Source organism: Varroa destructor, unplaced genomic scaffold (assembly GCF_002443255.2).
Source record: "Varroa destructor unplaced genomic scaffold, Vdes_3.0 BEIS01000002.1, whole genome shotgun sequence".
NCBI lineage: Eukaryota > Metazoa > Arthropoda > Arachnida > Mesostigmata > Varroidae > Varroa > Varroa destructor.
Window position 1 is genome coordinate 20,791,691 of NW_019211455.1, and position 27,633 is coordinate 20,819,323.

The 27,633-nt window shown below is 45.2% G+C and overlaps 1 protein-coding gene and 1 long non-coding RNA gene across 5 annotated transcripts in view; one reads left to right on the top strand and one right to left on the bottom strand.

The window, feature by feature from the left end:
- Positions 1-27,633, bottom strand: part of LOC111244516 (uncharacterized) — a 162,870-nt gene that overhangs the window by 131,306 nt on the left and 3,931 nt on the right. The window contains exon 3 of one of the 4 annotated variants that reach the window (XM_086979695.1): positions 26,500-27,578. The exons of the other annotated variants lie outside the window; for them this stretch is intronic. The gene's annotated coding sequence lies outside the window, so the exon portion shown is untranslated. The remainder of the gene's footprint in view (positions 1-26,499; positions 27,579-27,633) is intronic. 4 annotated transcript variants of the gene reach the window in all.
- The window catches only part of LOC147757496 (uncharacterized), a 38,939-nt gene that overhangs the window by 8,735 nt on the left and 2,571 nt on the right, over positions 1-27,633 (top strand). The gene's annotated exons all lie outside the window — the stretch shown is intronic.

Genomic DNA, 27,633 nt, shown 5'->3' on the forward strand with positions numbered 1-27,633 from the left:
ACAGTGCTTTCAACAGTGAAAACCTGCTTTCACTGCTGATTCATATTGGTGATCACGAGCGAAATTTTCGTAGACCAAATCACTATAGTAATAATTTAGGACTTGACGCCTCCGCATTAAGATTCCAACGATTCAATCCCCATTAGAGTTTTTTTGCATCTGTTCTCGTGTATTTAATTTTGTTTCCATCGAAATATACTACATGTACCTGTACGAAACTCTAATTCAAAACATCGTAGTTGTTTAAAGACAACAAATAAATAAGGCGTATCATCTTTAAGCCTTTGGCTTGCTTTTTTTTTGACATTCAGAGCGCTCTGAGCAGCAATAAGCCTAACTAGAGTCATGACAATGATATCTTCCGCAAAGCTATCGTCGCGTCGCCTAAATAAATCTCTACGGAATTATTTTCGATGGATTATTATAACCTCTGAAAATTATGTAGTAGGACCTCCGCTGACGTTATCAGGAAATAACGAGTTTCGCACTAATGTTGCCGGTCACAAAATCAAGCTTCAAGTCGATCGCAATGTCCGTTAACAAACAAAGCTCAGAATGTGACGTTCCTATTTCTATTTCCCATATCTGCTCTCCCTATAAGACATATTCACATCACCAGAACATCGTTCGTACAACATAGGTGTATAATCGTACAATCGCTAGTGGCTTTCCCTGTGAATTTCTCAAATTCTCGTATGTTCAATATGTTTTAAACTTTGTCCATTTATAATAACGTCCAAAGATTAGTGTAGATCATCTTATTTCGGGAACAAAGTTATTCGCCATGCCTTCCTGACCCTATAATGTTAAAGCAAGCTGAGCGTAACACTAAAACGTTAGAGAGCCATGGACGGCTAAACAGCTAGGTCGGCAGCCTTCTGGTCCGATTTTGACCGTGGGCACTTCTTAATCACTGGGTAACCCAAGCGAAGAAGAAACGGTCAAAGAAGCAGCAGTAGCTGCAGCAGGGGAGAGAGAGAGAGCAGGCCAAGCACCGAAGGCCCACGCGACACGAATACAGTAATGAATTCATCACCGCGTTCGAACCATCCCTTCGTATTCCGCTGTCTTTCAGCACTGCCCTCCATCTGCTTAAACGAAGGAGCTAGCTGGATTGCTACTGCACCTGGGATAATCCGAGTCCTAAGGTTAATTCACTTGTGAGATGACCCATTCACCGTTGTGCCTTGACAGCTAATGTCCAGCGCTTCCGTTGCAGGGTCGAGTCCTGACTGATATGACTGAGTCCAGACGGAGAGTCCTGAATGGAAAAGCGACCTAAGAAGGACAGAACAACTTGGCTACTCGCCCATTACAGTCCTCTGTTTCGTTATGTCTCTTCCTTTTTATCTCTGCGTACTTTGCGGCTTTTTAAGTCGCCCAGCATAACATTATATATAATGCGACAACGCAACTCGGGGTTCGCATTGCACAACAGTTACAGATATAGCTGGAACATAACCAATAGAAGTTCGAAAACCGACACATCTTTTACCGTTACCGAATCTGTATTCGCTTTGAGAGGATTGGTTGTATTTTGGCTTGGGTGTATGGCCGTGTGACGGCCCGACAGAGTACTCGACTAATTTTACGGCAGGTACTCACTGGTCCTGCCATAAGGTGCGGTCAGTTTCTGCAGCGGCCGTCGATGAAGGCCCAAATCGGGACAGGGTCGTGTCGGCAATCCAATCGAGGCAAAGGGGCGATGGGGGTCACTGCGCGCGTGATACAAGGAAATTCATTAACTCACGAAGCTCCTGTTCAGTGTAAGCGGCCGATGGCCACGCCAATTTTCGGGTAGGACACAGGATCAGAGAAAAAAGCGAAACAACGGTAAATAAACCAAATAGACTAGTCAGCTTGGGTTGACCAAGAATCAGCTTGGGTAAGGCCTCGCAAAGAACAAAAAACAAGCAAAAGGGACAAAAGACAGGCTTTAGCTATTTCCAACTTGTTTGCTCCTTCCATCCTCCGACACGGTCTTTTCTTGGTGGCCTTCGCGCATTAATGGCGGTCGAGAGCGCAACTACCTTCGCAACCGGTAGGTATTTACACTCATCCTGTTACGAGAACAGGAGAAATGAATGAGCGAGCGAAAGCCAAGGCAAGCTATGGAAATACTCCATGAAAAAAGCCATTTTCCGTTTTGCCTCCCTTGACAATCGCAATCAGTGAGGGCTGTAGGCAATGCAAAGTGACAAACCGGTGGAGAGTACTTTTAATACAGTTGGCTACCTTTGTTGGTGATCGGTATAAAGAGAAAAGTGCCGAGGCGATGTACGTACCTTGCACGTTAGCGTTGGCAGGTCGTCGTTTTACTGTTAAGTATGCTCCATAACAATGTGCTTCATACAATATCCCTATATATGAATGCTAAAGAGAGGCCCAAAAACCTTTTAATTGTCTTTGACCAGGAATCTTAGCCTTTGAGTGTCAAGGAATTTTTGACTCACCCTGTGAATATATTGGTAAAGCGAAAAATACAGGTGACCTTTTTTGACAGTCTTTCTTTCAAAATATACATAATTGCGTCATCATTTCAACGAAATTAAAATAATAATTGCCAGTTAATTACGGGTCATCTTTGCGGGAGAAAGATGAACAGATTCAGTATAAATAAATCGTGATAAATGATTGTCTTCCCAGGATCGTTGTCGCCCTATCGCACACTCGTTTACTTTCGATGAGAAAGAAATCGTGCAGGGAGGTAATGATCGGGCTATAACCAACTGAAAAGCCAAGAACTATCATACGGAGCCGATCTATTCACTAAAGTAAGAATAGTCTATCTGATTTCAAGAATGAAGGATGGAGACGCGCTGTTCCCGCATAAAGTGCAAGCAGCAGTACTAACAGCGGTGCCTCTTTAGGTCGTAACCTTGATAAGAGAATTGCAAAGATAGCTGCAGTTGTGAACTATTGTGCATTTGGCAGAACTGATAGAACAGAACCCTGAACGTATTTCGGTGTGCAAAAGCCTTCAACGAAAGCTGTATCAGCGTAAGGACTCATCTACGCATATAGTACGCTGATGTGTAATAATGACTTAATTAAGGCAAAGTTATTCTATTATGGAAAGACGATATCGACATGAACCATCTGACGCAGCTGTGACGAAACCGGGGCGCTGCTAGTTTGAGTTTCTTATTTCCTGAAAGGGGTGGCTCACACGCCTTCCATTTAGTCTGCTTCCTTATTTCGATCAGCCGAAGCTTCTGGTTTCGCTCGGTATTCCCAATCGAGTGTCCTTCTCCTGTTCCCCTTTTTTGGTCCGACTGTTTCTGCTTTCCTCCGCCCCGTGTCTAACTGGTGTTGCTGCGACAGTGTCCGTTCGTAACTTTGATCAATGCCACCACCCCTAACCCCGTCCGGCAGAGGTCAACAGCAGATCCGATTCCTCTATTAATTAGCACACCAACGAGCTAAGTGGTAGATACCTCCGGTGCTGGCCGAGGTCTGTGTCCTCGCTAAGCGGATCGGCTTATAATACAGTGCCCTGCTGTAGCAGCAGTAGAAAGACCCAGAGATGAGTACCGTTAGATGATGATACATTCTGTTGTTATGCTGAAACGACAACTATGATGAAGCACATCGTAACTGGCCACTGGGCTGAGAATCATTTGCACAGTACATATAGGCTAGTACCGTACCGTCAATCAAACTGTAACAAATGTTCCCAGATAACAGCTCGTAGGGCGTATCTTGTCGGGTTGCATGAATATTTTTAATAAGAAAAAAATCTTTCTAGGAAAATTTTTGGCTTTATTGCCCTCACTTACTATCTCTGCTATTCATTGTTACACCGAGCACTTGGCTCGTCTACAAGCGAACGGACAACGGACACAGCTGCCTGCTGATTCCTTGCGTAAACGCGCTTTATGAAAATGCAGCGATGCAGGACCTGGAGACTCAACCTCCACTGGGGACACTTTAGACACGGTGCGTCCTTAAGAGCAGAAGCAGAGCTCCACCAGCCATTGTCTCGATACTTCATACATGATATACACTCGCAGCTGTCGAGCATGTTTGGCCTTAGCCTGAGCACGAGCCTGTGCGTTTTTGTCTTGTGTATATGTCGCACAAAGAAAGAGCGTTTTCAAGATGCCAAAAGATCTCTGTCTTGCACCAACACCACTGAGAACTGGAGAACGATCGGAGTAAGCAGAACAACGATGAATGGACGAAGCTTGGTAGAGAGCCTGCTTTTTAGATAGCAATGCCGTACAGTTTAGCCTTAGCCAACCTTCCCAAACCCGTCCTTTTTGGGCCGTCGACGCATCACGGCCCGCGTAATATGTCCGCTAGGTCTCACCCACTCGTCGCAATGTTGAAGTAGTCGAGAGAGTGGAATAATCGGAATTTCACAGCTGGGGTCAGTGGATGACTGGCTGGTCTGCTGGCCAGCGTGGTTTGGCCCAGTTAACCGCGTCGCTGAGTGGAACCGGTAGTCAGCGTGTGCGTGCTCGCCATTCTCATTGCTGTAGAGGGTGCTCTCCGAGCATTTCCTCGCTGTGTGCGAGCGGTACTATATGTAGTAAGTATGCGCAAGTGTGGCTGACTTATATCCCCCTGCCTTTAATCGTAGTTTTACTCACATTACCCCACACCTCAATGTCACGCTTCCTCAGAGACCCTCCATGCATTAGAGCACTGGATAAAGGAGTAAAGCGCTCCAAAACCGTGTGAGACGCACCGCTGCGCAAGTCGTTTCAAGACTCTCAGTGAAGGCATTGTAGGCACAGCCAGATCGCCGCATGAGTAGCTAAGGAAGATAGTGTGAACGAGTAAGAGAGATATAGCGGAGATTTCGAGGACAGAAACGCCTCGCGATAAAAGACAAGGACCAGCAGCTCGGTGCTAAAACGAGTAGTCTAGGTTAAGCAAGCGCCCGCACCAGCGGCCACGCAGCAGTGACACTTGAAGATGAATAGGATACCTTTTTGTCCCACTTCAGCCTCAGCTTTGTCCTTCGCACCCAGCCATCGTTTTACGGCCTCTGCCGTCCACGTCGAAGCCTTTCTGCAGACTACTAACTTAGCCGCTCTCGTCTCGCCCATACACAAAAGCCCCCGCCGTGACCTAACTCATAACATATCGTACAAAGAGTGGCAGCAAACAGACTTAGGCGAGAGAGGATTTCAAATAAGAGCTCACAACAGACAGCCGGGACCGCCATGGCCGCTGGGCTGGTCGGTGGCGGTGACGCGGAGCAGCAGTCAGCGACCGTCGCACGCGTCTTAAAACTGGCCCTATCCTATCTCACCTTACACACGACTACTTTTTGTTTCTTAGTCTAGCAGGGGTGGAAAGTAAGACATTAAACAGAGGGTCTTCCGGCTCTAGAAGATTGGTTAAACAGTGAACCGCGCACGTCAGCAGCGCAGGCAACTCTTCCTGCAGAAGGTTAGTGGTGATATCTTCGAGGCCGGCGAGCAGCGACTGAGCATTGGACTGCTGTGCCACCCGGCTGCAGTGGAGCACCCTCTACGCTGCTTTCAACTCTCACTCTAGTGGCTTACACTTCTACCGGGTCTCTCTTTGGCTGTCGGCAGTTTACGTGCTTTCAAGGCAGAACCGATCGACTTTCGGAAATCACTGGTCTTTCAGTATAGCACGAAGCAAAAGGACGGCTGTCCCGAGTGCCCCTTGGGCTTTACACCTAGACCTTTTCGCTCGCTTGCCCTCACCATTGAAACCTGGAGCCGGAAATACCGCCACTGCATCTCTTCACTTTAACTATCTGCTTATAACAGAAATGTTCTCTGAGCGCGGCGTTTGGAAATGCGACCATCCTGTTTTCTATGAGGACGGTTGTCGGCCGCGAGTTACTGCCTACTTCAGGGGACACGGACACGAAAAGCGACCAGGAACACAGTTGAGGGAACTAACCGTGTTTATGACTAGACTAGCGAGTTCCACCAGCAGAGCAATGACTTAGAGGCGAACAGGCATGCTGACGTGCGTTCATTTCATTTTATCGGCTGATGTTGCTTTTAGTTAACACACACACCATCTTTGCCACTACGTTCTACTTCTGCACAACTGTAAATATCTCAAGCGTCAACACAACTCTAGCATAGATAAACTAGACTAGGAAGCACTTCTGAAGAACGGTTGTTTCTTAAATCCCTCAGTAGTTACATCCTACTTGTTATCGTTGGAGAACAGTGCACTTCAACTTTGTCGTCCCTAAAAAGACAAAGCGACAGAATCGAATGTATCAGCTAAAAGAGCGAACAAAGATTACGCTGAGTATGCCTAGAATAGAGGTGAATGTATGATTCCACTTGCGTACGGCGGTAGATGTCTTTTATTGTGATCAAAGATCAAAACGAGCACCTGGTGTGAGCTAGCAAGCTGCTTCTAAACGCCAGCTGGTAATGCCATAAACAGTAACAAGGCGCCTATCAATAGATACGTGACTTTCTCAATATGTAATCATGAGCTTGCAGACGTCAGTGCCGAAGTAACTTTTTCATTTCCCATAGAAAAACGAAGGCAATTGGCTTGCCACCTTAAAATGCGAAACATCGTGCTTGCTGCAGCTGAATTTTGTCATTTTTCCGTCTTCTATTCGATTGAGCCCGATAAAAGAAAGGCTCAATCCTGTGTTCAATTGAACGTTCCATTAAGCGAAACATACTGTTATATTCTATATGATGTGTCTACTGTTTTTTTGCGTTTTCTTTCAAAGAGTTTGAGTAATGTTGTTAGGCACGACCTGCGTCAGCAGAAGAGTATCGTAGACCAGTGAATGGGGATCAGACTACGACGGATAGACTTTATTACACGTTGAGAATACTAATAATACTCTAATGCTAGGTAACTTGCCAAATGAGCTTCTCCTAAATCGTTAGCACCATAAACTCTATCCCTGTCTAAGTTTGCACTCTATATTGATAAACCGTATATTGAAACATTATGTATATAGCTTTAGGCATAGTTTGGAATCTTTGAGAATAAGGACTTGAGTTACAAATGGCTCTTAGCTGTTTTTTTTTTTTTTTTTTTCACTAATGGTTACAATTAGTCACATTGGTGCCGCGCATTAGAAAGTAACGGTAAGTGCGCCCAGATTTGCCATCTTTAGCGAGAGAGAAATAGCGAAAAGATTGAGTTTTCGATGTCTAAAATGTAGTACAGCGTATTTTGGCACGGGCAACCTAACTTCAAAAATTGCGAGGCTGCCCTCAGAGACGTTTTACCGAGTCCTGAACAGCAGCCCTCTGTTGCGCCGTATTCGACGACGTTATAAGGTTATAAGCGAGGACACTATAAAATACACGTCCCTAGGAATAACGTGCTTCGATGAATCAGTTTGTAGTGTGTACACAAGGGGCCCCTTGATAGACATTATACAGAACATAATTAGATCTAAATAGCAATTTCCAGAGGCAAAATGTAAAGCTTGATTGTAACCTGTCCTGCGTTTATTTGTATCAGCTGATCAATTATAAAAAAAATATATATATATATATATATATATATATATATACATAGCTTTATTGATACTTGCTGTGGCCTCCATACTTCAGCTGTTAGTAAATGTCCAACAGAGTACAAGAAACTGAATTGTTCTCGTTTTCAAAGAAAGTGAAAAGGAATTTAGTACGAAGAACAGCTAAATCTTACTTTACAATGTATGCTCACAATGCCCTTCACAAGCGAAGCGTGGAATGTGATCAACCGCTTTGGGATGTTATAGCCGTAGGGCTCTGATCGCTTTTGCCCGATAAGCGACAGCTTACCAAATGGTTGACGACCCGATCAAACCACTAACAATACAATTCGAAGAAACGCGACTCGCCGGGTGCTCAAACGGCTCCGATTTCGTCAAAAAAAAAAGGTCGAAGAGTCAACCGGTAAAGCTTCCTCATGGCTGCCGGATTTGTAACTTCATTCTATTACAATGGGGGAGGCGATCTCCGATTTGTTTCGGGTATCTATCTACTTCTTTCTTTCTTCGCATGGAGCTGACGAAACGCAATCGGATGCCCATTGTCACCCCGTTTTTCTCTCTCATACACACACATACCCATACCTATTTCTCCTGCATCGCCTAATGTTTCGTCCTATCCATTTCACATTACCTAATCCATTCCAACCACCATCATTCACAGTCTTGTTCTTTACACCTATATACAATTACCGTACCTTGCGACACTCAGTGTCTTCGTCTGTATTGGCGGAATTTCTACTGTTCCCTTAAAGGATTTCTTTTTCAACTCCTCCCTTCGTTGTGACAAGTAGCACCAGTTTCCATCATCGGCCAAGTATAATTTCTAAGCTAGACATATAGACCGATGGAACTGGAAAACCAGACTGATCGGTAAGATATACGTGTTGTTTCCACGTGCTACAAGGTTCTTTTAGCTATTGGTGAAGCGATCCTTATTATCGAAGGATGTACGTAGTATACACTGCAAATGTTGATCCATTCGATTGGGTCCATACTGTTAGAGGGTAACGTGCCACTTCGGCACAGTTCTACAGAACAAGGCGAAACTCTTTTTAAAGCGAATAAAACCTTAGCTCGTTATATTTAATATCCATAATATTACGACTACTACTACAACTACTATCCTCCATTTCTCTTTCCTTCCCCTTATATATCGGTTCCGTCTTGTAAGGACTCCGTTAATATAGCTATATATTTTTCCCCTGTATTACTGCTCAATGAGGGCAAATCACCAGCGCTCTGCTGGGTCTGGTCTAGTTCATTCTTTGCCCCGTATTTGTATATGGTCCCTGTCAGTGCTAGCGTCGTTGACGGCGTAGGCAGTGGCGCACGCCATCTTGTATCTATCTTGCGTCGCTGTCCCGCTTCATTTCAAACGCTACTATTGCGGCCTTTTTTTTTGGCCCGGAATTTCCCTGCCCTAGTTCTCTGTCTCCTCGAGTCTCCACCAACGACGTTCAGCGACCTCTGTTCGCAAGCTAGCGCCTGTTTGTCTTTTTCAGCGGCTTCTTCTCTGCTAGTGTCCCAGTCATATCATCACCATCAGACGCCCACCTCCCACCTCATTCAGCCGCCTATTTCATGTCGCAATTACTCGGCCAGGGGCGCGGAGTAGTGGCGTGTCGGCAGCGCGCTGCAGCATGCAATGCTATCAAATGAACACATTATCTTGCCAGGGCCGTAGAAGCGTGGGGGCAGGCGAAAGGGGGTACAGTGTGATTTCAGCGAAGGGGCAAAGATGGCTGCATTGAGGCTAGGGAAAGAGTCCTTCCATTGAGCTCTCTCGTTCTCACTTTCGCTTTCGCTATCTCATTATGCTGTGGCGGCTTTCGCTTCGCGACGTCCTCTTCTTCCTTGTCTATGTCGTAATGCCCCCATATTTCCCAGTCTGCGTGCTTACCAGTTGCCAGCCAGTCTGCGAGTTGAAACGCACAAAGTTCTTCGTACATAGATCTCGATTCGAAAAGGACAACGCATCAAGGGACCACCAGAATAGCCGTCGCCAACCCCTGCATTTGTTCTCTATGACTCAGCCGCCCATACTTTGGATTGCTATGAGATCCAACATTTCCTCACATACCTTTCGTACCACTAACACTGCCTTTGCTCCATCACCCTTTGCATTGCTTGCCTGTGGCAAGTGGCGACTGCGGCCTGGGTGAGCGTGCTCTTGCTGAACGGAGAACCATTGACTAGGGTTTTGCCCCTTATATCTCCCATCTGACGAATTCGGGTTTGGCGATCTCAACCCGGGTTAGTGCTCTGCCACCGCCCCTTTCTTTGGCAACAAAGGAGAAGCATCGACTCCCTTTCTCTCTCTTTTTTTTTCGTTCTATAGCTACGTCCTTGTCGTTGTGGTCGTCGTCGTAACAACGCGTTAGCGATGGCTTCAGTTTCGTTCCAACCAGATAGAGCGCAGAGCGGGACAGAGCTGAACCGTGTGTGGTAGTAGCAAAGTGGAGACGACCAAAACAATGCCTTGACAGTCGATCGGGTTTATCTGACCGCCTTTTTTCCTCCATATCGGTCTCTTCGTTGTGCTGTCTACTCCGTCATATACTTGCCACTCACAACATCGTCCAGCATTCCTTTGTATCTTGTGTCACTGCGCCCGTATATCTATGTGAAGGGGGCGAAGCGTCTTCGTGTGTGGCGTAAAGACGGGCCGACGGCTATTTCTTTCTTTCTCCTATCGTGACTCTCTTTTGCAATTGACAAACTGTCGTTTCCTTTCACTGCTAGACAAAAATTTTCTCATACATTGCGCTAGCCTGTGACATACATCGTGCATCAATGGCACATAGTCGGCGAATCTTTGATCGACCGCCAGTCGATAGAAGCACAGTTCAAACTGGGGTCGGCTTCGTGCCAGGCCAGAACGTTGAGCTTTTCCGAGACAATAGCCGCTGCTGTGAAAGTGAATGACTTCGGTGCTATCTAGCGTTTAGATTAGTGTAAATATTAGGTGTATTATTGTGCGCTACTATTGTATAGTCAATATTTTCAGCTGTAGTTGATTTTACAGATAAAATATATGCTGATCCTATCCTCTGTTAAAGTCGTTCTTACACGCTGCTTTTACGAAGCAGTTTATTGGAGGGTTAACTTCGTCTGCTGCAGAAGCTAGGTTTCACAGTTGGAGGCTTTTTCTTACGAACGTGATATTCGCAGCGTTCCAGGTGAACGTGAATTCACCAACATTGAAGTTCTGATAAAAAAAACCTCAAAAAGAAACACAATCCGTGATCGGCATTATAAAGATACGTATGGCGAAACACTGTACAATATCCACTTGCTAAATATGTCTACCCGTACGTCTAATTCTGACATAGAGCGTTCTTTCAGAAGACTGACTTCCAGCTCGAAACAGAACAGCAACGCGAAATAAATTGTGTTTCTGCCTGCTAGCGCCGTAACTGTAAAACACTATTACGGCAACAATATATATATGCATTTGTGCGTACTTTATGTTAAGTTTTACGAGGACAACGACCCAATAACTGACGCCCAACTTCCTCGCCCGCGTTTTTCGTAGAGTAGCCTATGGTGCTTACAACCGCCTATTTCTTGTCTAGATTGCCCTCCCGCTCGTCCGCACGCGAAGGTAGGTGGTTAGCGAAGATCCAGTCTCTGATGAAATTGCGCTTAGCGCTGCCAGCACCGGCATCACATCAGACTGAGTATCTATGCCTCATCATGCATGAGCCTTCTCGCCATATCCTTCGAGGCATGCATGTCCTTCGAGTCTAAATTGCGTGCCACCTCTTTTCTCCATCCTGAAGGCCTCGCAATGGCTGAAGGCAACGGTTCTTTTTCCCTGTTTCTGTCTTGGTGTGCTTGTCAATTTACTGAGTCTGCGGGCTTTTCCCCTGCTGGACACCCCTGCCTACTTCGCGCGGATCTGAGCCGCCACTCATCGCAGCTTCCCATAGACGGTTAGCAAGAGATTTGCTCTTGCTCCAGATATCAGCAGAACGAATAGAGAGGGATCATCCTTTACAACAAGGGGAGGCTAACTGCCTGCAAGGAGCAACAACAGAGAACAGCAGGCTGAAATCGTATGAGCCCGGGAGCAATAACACTCAATAATGAACAACAGCACCATCAATACCAACAACATCAACGACACTAAAACCGTAGCTGCTTAATCCAAAAATCTTGCCCTTGTTGTACGTCGATCACTTCTTTTATCTCTTAGTTTTATGTATCCCTATATGTTATTCTCTTAGCAGTTGATTGGTCTACAAGCATCTTTTGGTCTTCCCCATCGGATACCGCTTGATGGCGATTTAGTAGTCGCTTAGGAGTAAGCCGTTCAACAAGGGGAACAATGTGTACCTAAAGTGTAGTCGTTGCTGAGTCACTATGCAAAGCAGTGATTCTGGTAATATCTACAGATTGTAGACAAGCAGAAGGAACGAGAAAAGTGGAAAGTAGACGATAGAAAGATCGAAACGAAATTGACAAACAGAGTGTAAAGGGAAAGAGAGAATCACGGTCAAGAGACAGCGTCTGCTGCGAATATGCTAACGCAAATCGTAGTGTTAGTCATGATTGTAGTTGCTTATGATCTCAGGTTGAACTTGTTTGTTCTGATCATTTTAGCCGTCTCGTAGATTTGACCCTGAAGATCGGCCCTGATGTAGCTGTATGCATTTCTCGCCTCTGAATGACAGGTCTACGGGAAGCGCTCTGAATCTAAACTCATCGGTGAGAAGTAAGCTCGCCAGTGTAGTTAGAGCCAATGCACATGACTTCCCTTGCTTACTTGTTTGAACTAAAAGCAAAGTCCTTACCCAGATCATATGCAAGCAACTCGGACCAGGTAAACGATGAGTCGCCAGGGACGGTGTGCATGCACCCTTTCCTTCAGTCATATGACAATGCGAGCTCATGCGACCACCGATGGACAACTTCATTACTTCATTACTGTAGTGTAATAATATCTAGTCTTGATATGTGTGATATCCATAGTCTAAGAAGTGTATGGGCACACGGAGTGAAGAGCGTATTGCAGTGTTATCGTTCTGAGGTGGTAGATTTCCACAGAAGAGACCTATAATAAATTGAGTTGTGCTTGAATACTCATTTAGCTCTATCATTCTAGGTTTAAATGCCTAACCTTGTGTAAACCACAGCACGAGTGCTATTTCGCATAATCCTCAATCTCTTCTCTACTCTTTTCCTTTCATCCCAAGCATTGGCGCCGTCCGGAGCTTTCGATAAGCCAAGTGAAGCGGTGACAAAAACATCTGCTATCTAGTCGCTCATTCGTTTACCACTGTGAGTTCTCGTAGAAGTAGATTCAGTGGTCTGCATAGGCTACATATCATTGTACACATCGCATGACGCTAAGGGCAACATATGCATTCCTATATGTAAATGTTTAAGAATGATCTGATATTGTTTGTAATTTCAGATAGTAGCCATGAAACGAGACGTGAGTCTGGCGTATGCCCAAGTTTGTCCTAGAAGACAAAATTGTTCATCAGCCCAATGAGCGGTGCTAATTCGATTAGTTAGCGATGCAACCCCCTAAGTGGGGATCTTAGGGACATCCCCCCCCCCTTCTTTTCTAACCAGCCTCCGATGCTAGTCTTCCACTTGCTTTTGAGAAAGGTCTTCACTGTGCTCGCTCAGCACTGATCCCCATCAGGTCGAAGCAGTGCGCAAGGATCGTTACATTGTGGTCGTAGCTTATGTCCAGAGCAATAGAACGGCATATTCATGGAAACTTCGCTGGTAAATGACCACCAGACCAACGACAAGAGACAGGGAGAACTAGCTGAACGTGTGGGTGTCCCGAAAGGCGACGCTAACAACTCGTCGAGAGCTTAAGCACTAGTTAACTCAGCAAGCGAATGAGAACGCACTTGCAACTGTTTCCACTCGACGTGATTAAAGGACAGAATAGGGATAGGAGATAGAGAAATGCCTAGGCGTCTTGAGCTCCTAGCACCATGTCTTGAGGCTGTATCCTATTCAGCCATCAGCAACTTCTCGTAACAGTCATCTGTGCCAAGCTGACGTTGGTGTATTGACTAACCCATTTACCCAGTCTTCATTGCAATATGATGAATTTCAACACGCCCCAGCTATCCACAAGGATTCAATAAACCTTTCACTAGCTTTCTGTCTACCGTATTTTGCCTCCAGGCGCCATCTGTTCCTCGGGGTTTGCTTGAACAACGTGGCTCAGGCAAATCTGGCCTGTCATCGTCGACCGGAGCAGTCACCAGTTGACGAACTGCTGTGGCCTGATGCGATCAAATTAGTGTCTGCAAAAGGCGCACAACGAATCGAACCCGAGGCTGTGGATGATTCCGAAGAATTGCTGCATCGCCCACAGTGGTGATACATATGTAGTTGTCCCCAGACTCGCATTGTGCCATGGCCGTTCATGAAACTGGGGTTAGTCAATCGGCCCAAATTCAATGAAGAAGCAAAAAGAAACTAATGCTATAGCCTACTGCACTCTTTGCCGTCCGCGCTGATTGCCCCGACCGTTGTCTGTCTCTCCGCCCTCTTGAATCACGACAACAGCGTTGATTTAGCCTAACCACGACTGCTACTACTGCTAGAGCTATTTCAGTTCGGTTTCCTTCTTTTCTGTGTGACTGTGCTTTGGTCGTGCCCACATTGACATGTCCGATATACAGAGCTGTTCTGCTTTCGCTAGCGCCCCGGTTAGTGTGATCGTTCGGTCTCCGAACGGCTGCTAGCATTGGTTGTCCTGCATATAGCAGCAATACGTACACAAATGAGCGTTATGACTTGTTGGCCAGCTCCTGGACATCCTCGAGACGTGCCCATCACCAACAGACACTCTAAAACAAGCACGGCCCCTCTGATATGGAGCGGTGACAACGACTGCGGTGGCAGGCCAACTAACAGGATGTGCGGCGACGCAGAACCCTACAAAAGCCAGACAGCCCCAGCCTCCGGCCATAATCCACGTCACCCACTTGGCTACCAGGAGTAATGCGAGAGGGATGCTTTCGGTGTAGTACTGCTAGTCTCCACTAGACCTTCGTGGGTAACCATAACCGCCACGCATAGCCATAGCGTAGGAAGACGTGCACATTGACAGCAGGCAAATATATGAACATACAGTACTTCAACCTCCACCTCCCCGTTCATGCCTTAGCTCTGGTACATCCGATCATAATCATATAACTCAAGAGTCGGTGCGACACGCATGCACACAGAAGGGAATATTGAAGATCGAGAAACTCTTGCCGGTCAGCGGTTGTAAGCGGTCGGGAATTGACTGCTGCCCAACATAAAAGCTGCTGCGGCATTGGCTTTCAATGTGCCACAAACGTGCCACTTCTCCTACGAAGCTATACGTAGTACATTGTTACAGAGTCCAACCAGTAGCTTATCTCATCTTTGCCACTTTTTTATGGTTGTCCTGCTGCTCCTTCCTGACTCCCCAGGTTCTACGGCCCGGAATCGTAGCCTGCCCGTACAATTGTCCTCGAAGTCATTACGGCTGCCAGCCGATGAGGTGGCGGAGCTACCCCTTGCAGTTTGTCCTGGTCCTGACGCGCGCTTCGTCTCCCATTTTCGTGCTGCTTCGTTTTCTCTCGCTAAAACTGACGAGCCTTCCTCCTTCCTCGTTCTCTTAGCTCACTAGGGCCTAAAACTAGTCAAGATCCCACGCCGTTGCCGGAGTGGCTGGCTGGCGCTGCGGGTAAAAGTTTAAGACGAATTACGACGTCCGATCGCGGTAACGGAGAAGCTCTGGTGCCTGCTAAGGGATCGTGCTATGAAGACGATAGTGATGGTGATTCGGCCGCTGAGCACCGAGGGGACTCTTAAAAGAAGCCTGCGAAAAACAGCGAGCCCGCATTCCATCGAAGGAGGCGCAAACGACCTCCGCTAGTGCTTGCCGTCATCAAGGCGTCGTATGTAGCTGTCATAAAGCTACTGTGATGTCGTAGAACTGATGTGCGGTTATATGGGAAAAAAACCGAACAAGACAGAATTACCCACTGCTTACGCGCAGCAATGAGTTGACGGCAGCTTGCTGCCGCAGTGGCCTGCCACCGACCCTAAGTGTGCGTGTGCGTTTGTACGTAGACAACAGGATCGGAAACGAGGGAAAGAACCAAGAGCGGTTAGTTGCCTGGCTGGGTCACTGCAGGTCTTCCGGCTAACTTCCCTTCCGAAAGAAGTAACCTAATGAGAACAGCTTAGATTGATGGTCGAACGAGCTTCCTAACTACTATGAGCCTCTTTTTGGCCCCCCGTCCACCTCCGTAAGCATCGAGACCAAGCTCATACGATCCAGGCTGCTCGGCCACAGCCAATTCAGTAACCTAGCTGGTCGTAGCAATGCTATTGACGCGGTGGTCATGTGGTGGGCAGTCGGGCAGCCACCGAATTGTGGTGGGCATCAATGAAAATCTCCAGCGATCTGTCGTCCCATCTACTGCACCAACACTCCACCGCCCTGCTGCTATATCTGCTGTCTCGCCAAGTTCAACTCTTGAAGCACCGCCACGGCTGGTTTCATAATAATGAGCTCCTTCATGATTACGAGCAGCATGCTGCTGTGGTAGCTCACAGGTTCACCAACTCCATATAGGGAGGAGTTAAGAAGGGATAGGAGAGTAAACAGGTGTCCTGCTACTTTTCATGCGTCAAGGCGAAACTACCCCTGTTAGGCGCAGGGCCCACACCTCACATCCACCCTGCCCACCCGCCGCCCACCTTGAGATGTTTTGAGGATCAGCACTTGTAACTACTCGAATAAGTCCTGGCCCACATGGCCTCAGCTTCGACTTCACCTCTGGCTCACCCACCAGTTGCAATGAACCGGGTGGAACGAATGATGGCCGAAGGCTGACCGACGGAAACACTCTAACGAGACTGGAGTGCTTACTTGGCAGGTATCAGCTGGCATGCGGGTAGAATTGAAGGTACCGTTGGCGTTGCCAATGGCGCTCCAGTTTAGCAACTTGGTACTGGCCCTTGAGTGCCGCTGGTGAAGTTACACCTTGTCAACGTAGCGCTTCGTGCTAAATACGCGTACGCATGTAACCTTACTTTATCTACTACTACAAATTCAAAATAACACTTCAACAAATCCAGCTATATTTAGAACCTAACCACGTACGGCTTGGGTCTTGTAAGCCGTATAGAAACGCCAGCACATCGTTGTATTGCTACAGATGTTGAACACTGTACTTTTATAGTATTAGTAGCCGTAGTGGCATTGCCAAGTCCAACGGTAGAAGTTATGTCGATCACTAAAGGGAAAGACCGATCGCGATGAACAGGAAAAAGGTTTCGGAGCGGGAATCAGTTATCAGAAAAAAAACTGAGCTATCATTTAGAGGCAGGGAACGAAGAAAGACCTTAAGCCGTAAAGACGAACAGGCTACTGCCGAATGGAGCGTAGCCTTCTACGACAACAGACCAGGGAAACCTGCAAAAATTCGTCAAAAGATAGCGGTAAAAGTTCTCGTAATAAGCATTGGTGATGACTGATTGCATACATCATCTTGAACGATAGCTCTGTTCCGCCCATAAACCCTCTGGGTTGGTTTTTACAATCGACCTTCAATCAGCTCGCCCCAGTAAGTTACCGGCCACCTTGGTTGGAGTTGTCAGCGAGTCAGATAGCCAACCGCCGAGCTAGAAAGAGCTCTTGGCTCTCCAATCAATTCTTCCGTAAAGATACACCAGATGACCTCTCTGTGCCAATGTTAGCGCTAGTGTAAAAGGGAGTTAATTCTCCATTCCTCGGATATATTTTGGAACACAGTGGAGAGAACCGCTTTTTTTGTATTAGCTGTCTTGAAACTCGTCGTACGTGTTTCTCCTGGAACTCGAGTCCCAGTGGGTATCGACGGAGAAACTTCGCGCAAATCGCAACCAGAAACCCCCATATTTTTAGGAATACCGTAGGATACAGCAGAGGAAATAACAATAATGCTGCCAGGGGATGAAGCAGCGTCGACGCTTTAAACAGTTCGGTACGCCACATAAAATTCCAACACAGCATCTCAAATTATAAATGCAGCACAAGAGATCTCTAATAGAGCTGCCAGGATTATCTATGCTGAAACGGTCTATACATGATGAGCAGGAACCATTTCCAATTTCGCAATTCAGACTTCATAAACTGACTGGACGTTGAGGGTTTGCGCACCCCTTAGTACCGTTTTATATAAAGAATAGGACTTGCGTCATATACGGGCATCATTTTTAGTGGTGCGTCGACTTTTTTTCTTTATTATTGGCGAGTATTAAAATGCAATTTCAATTACTTTCCAAATCAAGACAGACTCATTCTTGGACTTTTTGTAAGCACGCGTCCTTGTTTTGTTTTTATATGTAGTGTAACTCTCTTGCGCCAGGCCTCCTCGCGAAAATGCGAGAGAACCCTGCTTGTCTTCATGAAAATCTGCTCCCACCTTTATCGCTTCTCGACCGCCTTTCCCTGCCTTTCTTTGCCATACCCCAGCTACTCGAGCCACGCACGCTGGAGGGTGAAACAATTAGTAGCGGACCCGGCAGACTTAAGGGAAATGGCGCCCGCGACAGCATCGGTGCTCCGGGATGACATTGACGATGTTGCTGCTACTACTACTGAAGTATCCCAACCCACTAGCTCTCATCGCAAGTGAAATTTCTCTTGGCCCTGGGTCACCCATCCGCCAAGGCTTTCAGTGCCCCAAGGGCCAAGGCCGTCTGCAGTCGCTGACACACGTGTGGTCTTGTACAGGCGCTTTCAAACTCGCCCGCTCCCTCGTCATCAGCAGAGCGTGCTTACGCAATTCTTTCCTTTTGTGTTTTTCTTCTTTAAGATCTAGCCCTTGCGCAGTCCTACGTTCATAGCTTTTGAGAAGGTGCATTATGAAGAACGAAACGGGCAGCAAACCTGCGATCTGACTGCCACCGGCTGCTGGCCAGCAAGTTAGGGGTCCGAACCTTCGAGTGAGTGCGTATAATTCGGCTAAATCCAGTTATAGTAAATTAAGGTGCGTGTATTCGAAAATGGAAAAAACACAAGACAAGAGCGAACGAGACCTTCCTCATACAATACATTCATAGAAAAAACAGCATCTTTAACGAGTCGGCTCAGAGTAAAGTCGTTCCTGGTGCAGTGACCGTCGGTCTGGCAGGCTACATCGTTGAAGCATGGAAAGAAAATGAGGTAGCGGCAGGAAAAAGTATAATTATTTCTGGATGTTGTTTGCTTCTAAAGAGACTTCCTCGCCACTCGCTCTCTGCCTCTCCCCCTCTGACGTGCTTGCCCTTGTTTTTCTGCGCTCCACGCTCAACTATCTGGTTTTCGCTGTTTCAATTTGCTTCAAGCAATAGAAACTGCTAGCAGTCGCTTGCAGACGGTTTGCGGTTTGGGCAAACTATTAGTGATCGTCAACTTTCTCCTCTTTCCAAGACGGCCTCGACTTTACCGCTATCATATGAATGAATGAGCAACAGTAACAAGTGTCCACCCAAGGTCATGAGACAATAATGATGATGAGAAGTACGTACATGGCGCATTAAGAAAAATCAAAACTTAATGTAAGCGAGCCGTTGTTATTTTTGCTACTGACTAATAGTGTTAAGTGAGTATACTAGCGCTGACGTTGTTCATCCGACGCAGAGGTCAATTTCTGATCGACGAGCGTCTATTTGATCTACGCAAATTCGCGCGGCTACACTTGAGCGAACCGTAAAGCGGTAATGATGCAATATTTAATCAATTCCGAGACCGAGAGCTATCGTCGGTGCGCAGTTATTCCGTTCAGGCAGCTGTACGGATATTTTTGCCATCGTTGGACGGTCACGTTTGTTTTAACTGTGTATGCTATACTTGACACAGGCGACCTTTCCTCGTTCATCGGCCCTGCAGCTTGAGACGGCAACTGGTCATGAAACTGAACCAATCTATAACATTCTGTAAATCTATTCGTTCCTCAGTTGTTACGTAAGCGTGGTACAAAGGGGAAACGTGACAGGTTAAGTCCTATTTTTTGCACGAGAATATATCTTGTTACGTAGTAGCAACGCCCTTCAGCTGACCTGTGTCATCCGATAGAACTGGCACTTTTGATCAATGCGAATGTAATAACGATCGAGCCGTAACAAAAACGAAATATGTACATATTGTCTTAAGGCTGTGTGGAGTGTTGGCTCGTGTCCCGTACCAACGGCGTGAGGATGCTGTTTAGGAGGTGCATTCATATAACAGGACCTTTATTTGCCGACGGCGATATGGTGCGAAAATGATTTGTGTGCGCGTGTGCGTGTGCCTGTGAATGTCCATGCACGTGTATGTGTGGGCTAGGCAGACGCCACCGCGTTCTGTCTCACCACAGCCGTTCTGGCCAGCTGCGTTAATGTATGGAATAATAATACTATTTACTATAATTATATAAATATAACAAATCGACGGATAATGCTCTGGACCGCATGGCGATAACGGAAACTAATCGTTCGAGGCTTGGTCTATATTTGATCACATGAAATAGTACTTTTTGTGTGTAACATATTGTGTAGTATTTATGCGCCTTGCGCCGGACTTGGTCATGTCTGATTGCCAAGTATTACTGATCAAGTGTTTAACATATAACATGTACAATCTAACAGATAATGGTTGGGGGTCGCAACGGTTGAAAAAAAATTAGACTTCTGCTAGCATAATTTGCTTGCTGTCCTTAATTGCCTTCGGCCTTTCACACAATGTTTACGCTATCGGCTGACGTGCGCGATTGCATAGATTCGAACATAATCTGTTTGAGGCGTGAATCAAGGATGTATCTTCTAGCCAAAATCTAGTTTTATGAAAGCTAAAAAATAGCTACAAAACGATTATCAAGGCTAAAAGACTACTTTCAAATCACTTTGCAAGCTATACTGTACACAAGCGTTGATGGCCTATCTGGTAAGTCTCGTACGACATATACACGTATATGAGCCAATTCTATTATGAACGCGCTATGTAGGTGCGCAATGCGTCTGTACGCTTACCCTATACTATATAGTAGTCAATCAATTTTAGCAACGACCATATATAGGTCCGTCCATAGGTATAGGTTCGTCCACGAACGCCTGTTAGCATTCAACAATTAACGCTACTAAACGGAGTACGAGTCCGCCATAGAGACTATCAATGGTTAGAGCTAGCGGCCGGATGAATTTTCTATAGATGGGGTTATTCTGCCCGAACCAAACAACAGCTCGCAAAGTCGCCGAACATCACTTTCATTCAATGGAAGACACATCTTACACGTGTTCCAGTCGTGTCTCTCCATTTCATTTCATCTCGATAATGAATAATCAATCATGTATAAATCATTTATGAAGGTCACTGGCTGGATTATTTGTGGGCTTGATTAATTACAGATTGGGTCGAAAAATCAGATCGAATCCATTCGAACAAGTAAAACGCTTTCGACAGCCACAAAAACAGCTGAGTCCAAAGAATGGTCCAGTTGTCGCGGTTGCCCATCCTTTAGATTAGTATGTGTCTGTCTATGCCCATTTATAGGTTAGTGATAGCGCCGTAACGCTAAAACATCGTCTAAAAACTTTTACAGTAGGACGTTTGTACTGATACATTTTCCGTAATTGACTATTTCTAGTGATAATAGTGAGAGCACTCCATCGAGGCGTATAGATTCAATTGGCCACTGTCTAGTTATACTCATCAACCTAACTCATCGTCATGTGCGACGACCTACTTCTGCCGGCAAACATATATCCGCTTCTCCTGCGGCTGGAAAAGAAGCCACCTTTTAACCGCAAACTCATTGAAACGACGGCAATATCTTTGAACTAGCAGCGAGGAGCGCTTATCGTCCAATGTTATTGTGCAACAAACTTCCTTCCATTGGGAGGTACACGGAGAATATACCTTTGGGCGTAGCGGGCCAGGCCACGTTCGGCTTCTAAAGGTAACCTAACAAAATTTCTGTGGGGCAAAGTAGGACATTTAAAAAAAATGTTATTAAAGAAAACAGTTTGTGTTTTGAAAAAGTCGATATTACGCAGTTATGGAATGCTCGAGATTACGTCTTATACTACGCTAAGATATTTCCTGAAAAAAAAAAGCATTGTGGACCTCATGGCTGCTGCATTCTCTAAAGAAATTTAATTCAATCAACCACCTAGCTTCTTCTTATTTCTTGTTATATATATTTACTGTATTGTATTTACTGATGATGTAAACATCAGCCAAAAGTAGGATACCTAACTCGTTCACAAATTTTTTTAAACAGATTTTTATTTTGTGCAAAATAAAATTTCGTGTATGCGACCCATACTATGTCGCCACATCTGCTCGTAATGGAAAACCTTTAAAAAATTAATAATGAAACCTGTTATTTATCAATCACCTGTTTGTAAATTGTAGATCAACACTGTGTTGATGAGAATAGCATCCATAACTAAATGGACAATAGAAAAAAAGCTGTATTTTTGCCTACTTAGGTCTCGATCGAAAGCAGGATTTTTGTCCAGTTTGAAGACACATCGTGAGTGTTCGAGCGCAATTGTTAACGGCTCATGATCACTATCACGATATTGTTTGCAAATTTAAAGGGTGAAATATCGAAAATTACATCTGGGCTGTTTAGACTCGGGGCAAAGGATCGAAGCGAACGATAGTTTTTTGGATAGACAGGTTTATGGGATTTGACCCTCTCAGAACAGAGAACGAGTTTCACCAGAATATCAGTTCTCATGAAAAGGCCGCGTCTACTAAGGCCGCATAACTTCAATTCCAATTTGGATGTAGATGCCTATGTTAGACTAGATGGCCTGGAAAGGCAAGGAATACTATGTTGATGCTATTCCTTCAGCTGACGTCATGAAACGAGCTCACTGTCGTTTAAAAATGTGACGGGACGACGATATTTTTACTTCGTTCAAATATGACTAGACCATTTACTTGCGACCGTCTCAGCTATCGTATAAGGGTCACTTATTATTCACTATATAGAAGCATCTGTATGTTGCTGATCATCACTGAGCTTACAAAGAGAAAAACATAAGCTTGATGACTCATTTATATATGGTCAGTTCGACCGTAATGCTCATCTCTGCGGCACGCTCGCGCGCTAAGTAACCGTCTTCAACGCTATTAGAGCTACCGGATACAGAGCTCTCAATATGTTCTATTGTATCTCATCTGAGAATGAATGAACCGAGTTAGATTTCACTGTTATTGCGAGAGCATTGCAAGCGAGCGGCTTGCGAGTCTTGCTTTCATGCGAAACAGTATTGAACGTTGCAAAAATTATCGCTTTAAAATATCATTGTTTCGATCATAGTTCACCTAAGTCCAAAAAGCATCTGATGGCTGGCGTAATACGTGCGTTTTTTCGTCTTCAACGGCACCTCTGTTATTAAAGCAGTATTAATACGACCTTTTCGAAATTTCAAGATGCTGTCAAATAAACCATTCCAGCCATTATATGGCCAAGCTGCTAACAGGAGAATAATAAGTCTACAGTTATGTTTCATTTGTACGTAGGTTCTAATTTGACTCGTGGGTGACCTTCGTTGGTCCTATAGTTCCCCTTATTTTTCGTGCTTCCATTGATTAGGTCAATCTGTTTCCATTTGTACACAGAGTCAACTACTCATTGCTTCGGAAAATATAATTATTTATCACGACCAGTTAACAGAGCATTAACTGAAACAAGCGAACATTTTAATAGAACGTAGGCAATGCCAACGTTTGTAGACTGTTAAATATAAAGCGGTCATACGTAATACCTCTTTATATGTGTCCAGTTTCTACATGATTCGTTGTTTCTCCGTATAATCAGTATGTGTGTATACAAACCCTTAGTCGCCCATATATTGGCTGCAGCCATTTTGTAAGCCTCTCTGGAGAATGAGTATCGCATGGATTGGGTTTGATCTATGTAACGATTTTGCGGTAAGCTGGCAAGCCAAGCTTTCATATACGACAAATAGCTTTTGTACAACTTAAGAATCTCTCCCAATGAACACAGACAACATTCTGTGGTTATATGACTCAGACGTGTGTGGATTTCGTTCGAAGTTTGCTTTCCACTTTTAGCCCATTCGTGAGGACTAACACTATATCACAGCTCTGCGATTGCCTTTATGTCTTCAGCTCTTGGCAAGTGTCTATACGGTAGAGAGAAGGGTATTTTTTCCAAGTTCGAAAGTCTGTACATGTTTGCGTCGCATTTACAAACCGTGCGAACTTGCACAGCCTAGGAAAAGGCTCAACTTTTCTGACGCCAAACGACAAACGTGTGTGATCAACAAAAGCGAAACACACAAATCATTCGTTCAGAAATCAACTAAATCGTCGATCAATAATCAATAACCCTGTTTGCGCTTCAAGCCACCTCCGCACTCTGTGCATACAATCGATTCGAGGTTAAAGCCATAGCGTTTATATTAAACTTACGTAAATGTATATGCAAACCGTGTCGTGGAATAGGTCGCCCAGTACAAGATCCGCCTTACCATTTGCGGTTAACGACCACGGATCTGTCTACGAGTGAAATTACATTACGAACAGCGGTCGTAAAACTAGAAATCTGTTAAACGCTAAACGTTTACATTATAATTGTAGCAAATTGTAACATAAGAGGATTAAACAAATATATACGTATATACAGCACGAATCAAGATGGAGGCCAGATCGTAGCATGCCGGTTAAGTTGTGCCCTCTTATAGCCTCATCATATCGCTAAATAATCCTCGACAAAACTTGAACTATAAGGAATTGTCCAGCCTGAACTTTGAGAGTACGTAGTAAGGCTAGAAATGATTGTCTGTGAAACGAATACATCTGCGAATTGTCTTCGTACGTACCCTAGCGTACCTGATGATCACATGCAACATCATGCAGCAGAAGTAAACACCATGTGGTTATCGTTTCTGCACGCAGACAGACGGCAATCTTGCCTAGTTAACATTTGGCTGTAGTACAAAACTTGCCCTTTCACTTTGGAAACAGTAGTTATTACTGGTCAACGCGCAGCCGTAAATCATACTCAAGCTCGTTAGATTTTACGTGCGTGAATACGTTCTGTGCGAGGCTTGCTGTGCCTCTCTAATAGTTTTGTTATTGACGATTGCCGTTTGTCAAACGAACCTCACAACAATAACGGCCTTAGAACACAATGATCAAAAACAGCCTATGACGTGTGAGAATGTTACTCGGGAAAACTACCCGTGTGAGCAACTTTTCTACGCTCGGAAATCGGCTGATTAAAACAATGGTACGCGACAATATTTATCCTGTTAAATATAATGTCATCGTGGTTAACAGTCAACGCGAGTATCACGTTAAAATTTAGAAAAAAAAAAAACATGATCTGCTTTGCACCGAATATCTCAACAATATTTGGAACAATAATAATAACACTAATAACGATAATAATGTAGTAGAAACACCTTATTGAAACAAGTAGAAAGTTCCGACAACTTATTGAATTTCGCGGTTAGCTGGTTTTTACCACATTCTTTGGAACACGTTACTATTGTGAAAACGATTTAGGTTGGGCTCATCGTACTGGCAAAAAATCGCCCCTGTAAAATGCTGTCCTTCCTACAAAGTGCAGCATCCATAGAAAGTGTATAAACTGAGTAGTACATATACGTCATACACGGTGCAATGACGTCCCAGGTATCAAACAGAATCCAGATAGATTCTTTTCCAGCGCCCACCTTAGCCGTGATGCTAGCGTTTCGGTACATGTTTTTGGAAATTTTGTCTGTTCCGGTTTCGTGCGCGGTCGAATTCACGGATAGTCTGGTCTAAAAATTCTAAATTTCTAAGAGTCACACACAGCCAAGTCTTCTAGACTAAATTTTTGTACGTCTCCCAAGACCTGATTATTTAAATATACATGTAAGATAGTATCTATGTATAATAGCATCGAAGAATATTATGGGTAATTCATTTTTCACACAGAAATTTAATACAAGAGGATCAAAGAATAAACATGAAAGTCAACACTAAATTGTCATTTATTAAGGAAATGGTCTACTAAAATAGAAAGGTAGTGCAGCTTCGTGTGAACGAGACAAATTCTAGGCTCGTTAACAGTGATCCAGTTGTTGACGTTCCGTTTTTTTTTGTATTCTATGATTCCACTCGATTCCGATCACATCGGATGATTTCGCCTCTGTATTAGGCGGCCTTTCTCTGAGACGTAAAGGTAATTTAAATTTAAAAGAAACCTTTTTAATCGTTGTACATTTTTGCATACCATTTAGGCATAAACCCTGGGTTATTTTTCCCAGGGAATCATATGCAATGATGGTATCACACCCATCTTTAAGGTTAGAAAGTTAGCTGTGCGCAATAACTGGCAACACATCACAATTTGACTATTTTCTGCAGTGACAGAGTGATGATTTCACTTGTTTTTATATCTTCTACCTTGGACCTCTTGATAATATAAATGTATTCACGCAATTAACACAGCCAAGTCTTGTAGGCTTTTTTGCCAGAACAATCTCTCCCATATATTAAGAGGTACACTAAGGCATATCTGTGATTATTCTAGCCTTTAATTACGGACCCTGACGGACCACACGAACACATACGTCACCCAAAGGCTTCACAGCGAACATGACAGCTGCAATATAATCTTCTGCGTGCACTTTTCTTCCAGTTAATTGAAACTATTCTGTCATATCATAGTTCTTGCCGTTTCAGCTATGGCATCCAACTGAAGCTGCCAGCCTGTCGCGTAAGCCAGCGCGTTTTTAAGATGGTCCCTTCTCGCTACATCCTCCATTCTAATGGCGGAGTTCCATCTCCCTAAAACAAGCTCAATTTGTCTAGCCGTGTAATGCGACTATCCACACTAGCTCTGGCGCATTGTATACAGTATTTAACAGCCTGCTTTTACAAAATCTTGTCGCCTTGTTTCGAAGGCCTCTGGTTACTATCTGCTCAAACGGGCGTTCTATCGAATCGAGATGCCGAAATGAGCCGGGAAGGCCAATGCGCCACGCTAGGGCCAAATTGAGCACGCAATTCACGTTATAATTCTCAAATAAATCTATGTTGATACCTTTGACACGGCTGCCGGAACCCAGCGAGAAGTCCGGAACCAAGCGGAATAGAGTCGAGCCCCTACGTTGGTTACTGCAGATGATCGCTCGGCGGATACCGCAATGAACAAACTGGCTGATTACATTCGTGCTAGCTTTGCGTCAGCTGAGTTTAGCTTTATGCTCAATATAATGCCGGTGCTGCGGTCCTGTTTTATCTGCCTATCCTTCGCATCTCTGCTTCCAACGAAACACGCGGTCTCCAGGTTCCCTTGTCCTGTGTTCAGCTTTCTCGACTCTGAATAACCCTCAAAGACTCCAAAATTCTAATTCTTCTAATCGTGGGCCGACCGTCCACAAGAGTCTACTCACTTCTGGCGCTATTCAAGTCTGAAACCGAGACTGAAAGTCGGCTCGGTTAGAACGTCCTGAACTCCCAGTTTAGCAGACTTTTCCCCCCCCCTGAGCCTCATCCGGGGCCAAGCAGACCGGTCTGCTATTTCGTTTCCGCTGCTCCGTGCCGTGTCCGTCTTCACCATTACAGCTCCCTTCCACTGCTCTGCTGTGGAGGTCCGAGAGCGACGGAGACGACGGCCGCAGCGGTCGCGGTACCAGCGTCGTCTCTGGCTCCTGCCGACAACGGCCCCGCGCTTCCGTGACAAGCGGCCATTAGTAGGAGCTTTGGAGTTGGCGGAACCACGTTCCAAAGACACGGCAGAAACCAGAAAGGATGGCAGAGAGACGGGAAAACAGCAAAGCAGCTACTAGCAGTAGCTAGAAGCCGGCACGAACTGTGAATAAACCGTGTGGCTGTACGTCGCGAGGAATGGGTCAGCCGAAACGTCTGCCGTTTTTGCAGTCCCATAATTCTGGCAAACGACGTTGTGGCGCGCACATACACACGCTTACAACCCGCACCTATCACAGCACTACTTTAGTGCCTTGAGATTTGCAGACCCTCTAAGACAGTGATGGTGTGAGTCGGCATGCTGCTAGTGGTATATGCGACTTCTTTGCATATTGGACTAACAATACTCCTCGGTGTTTCGCGTAAAGGTATAAGTTGATTGTTTGACCGTAGCTTTCTGACCGAGTGAAACTGTATAGAGATGGCCACAGGAAACGGAAACAAAAAACGGAGAGAAAAGAAAAAC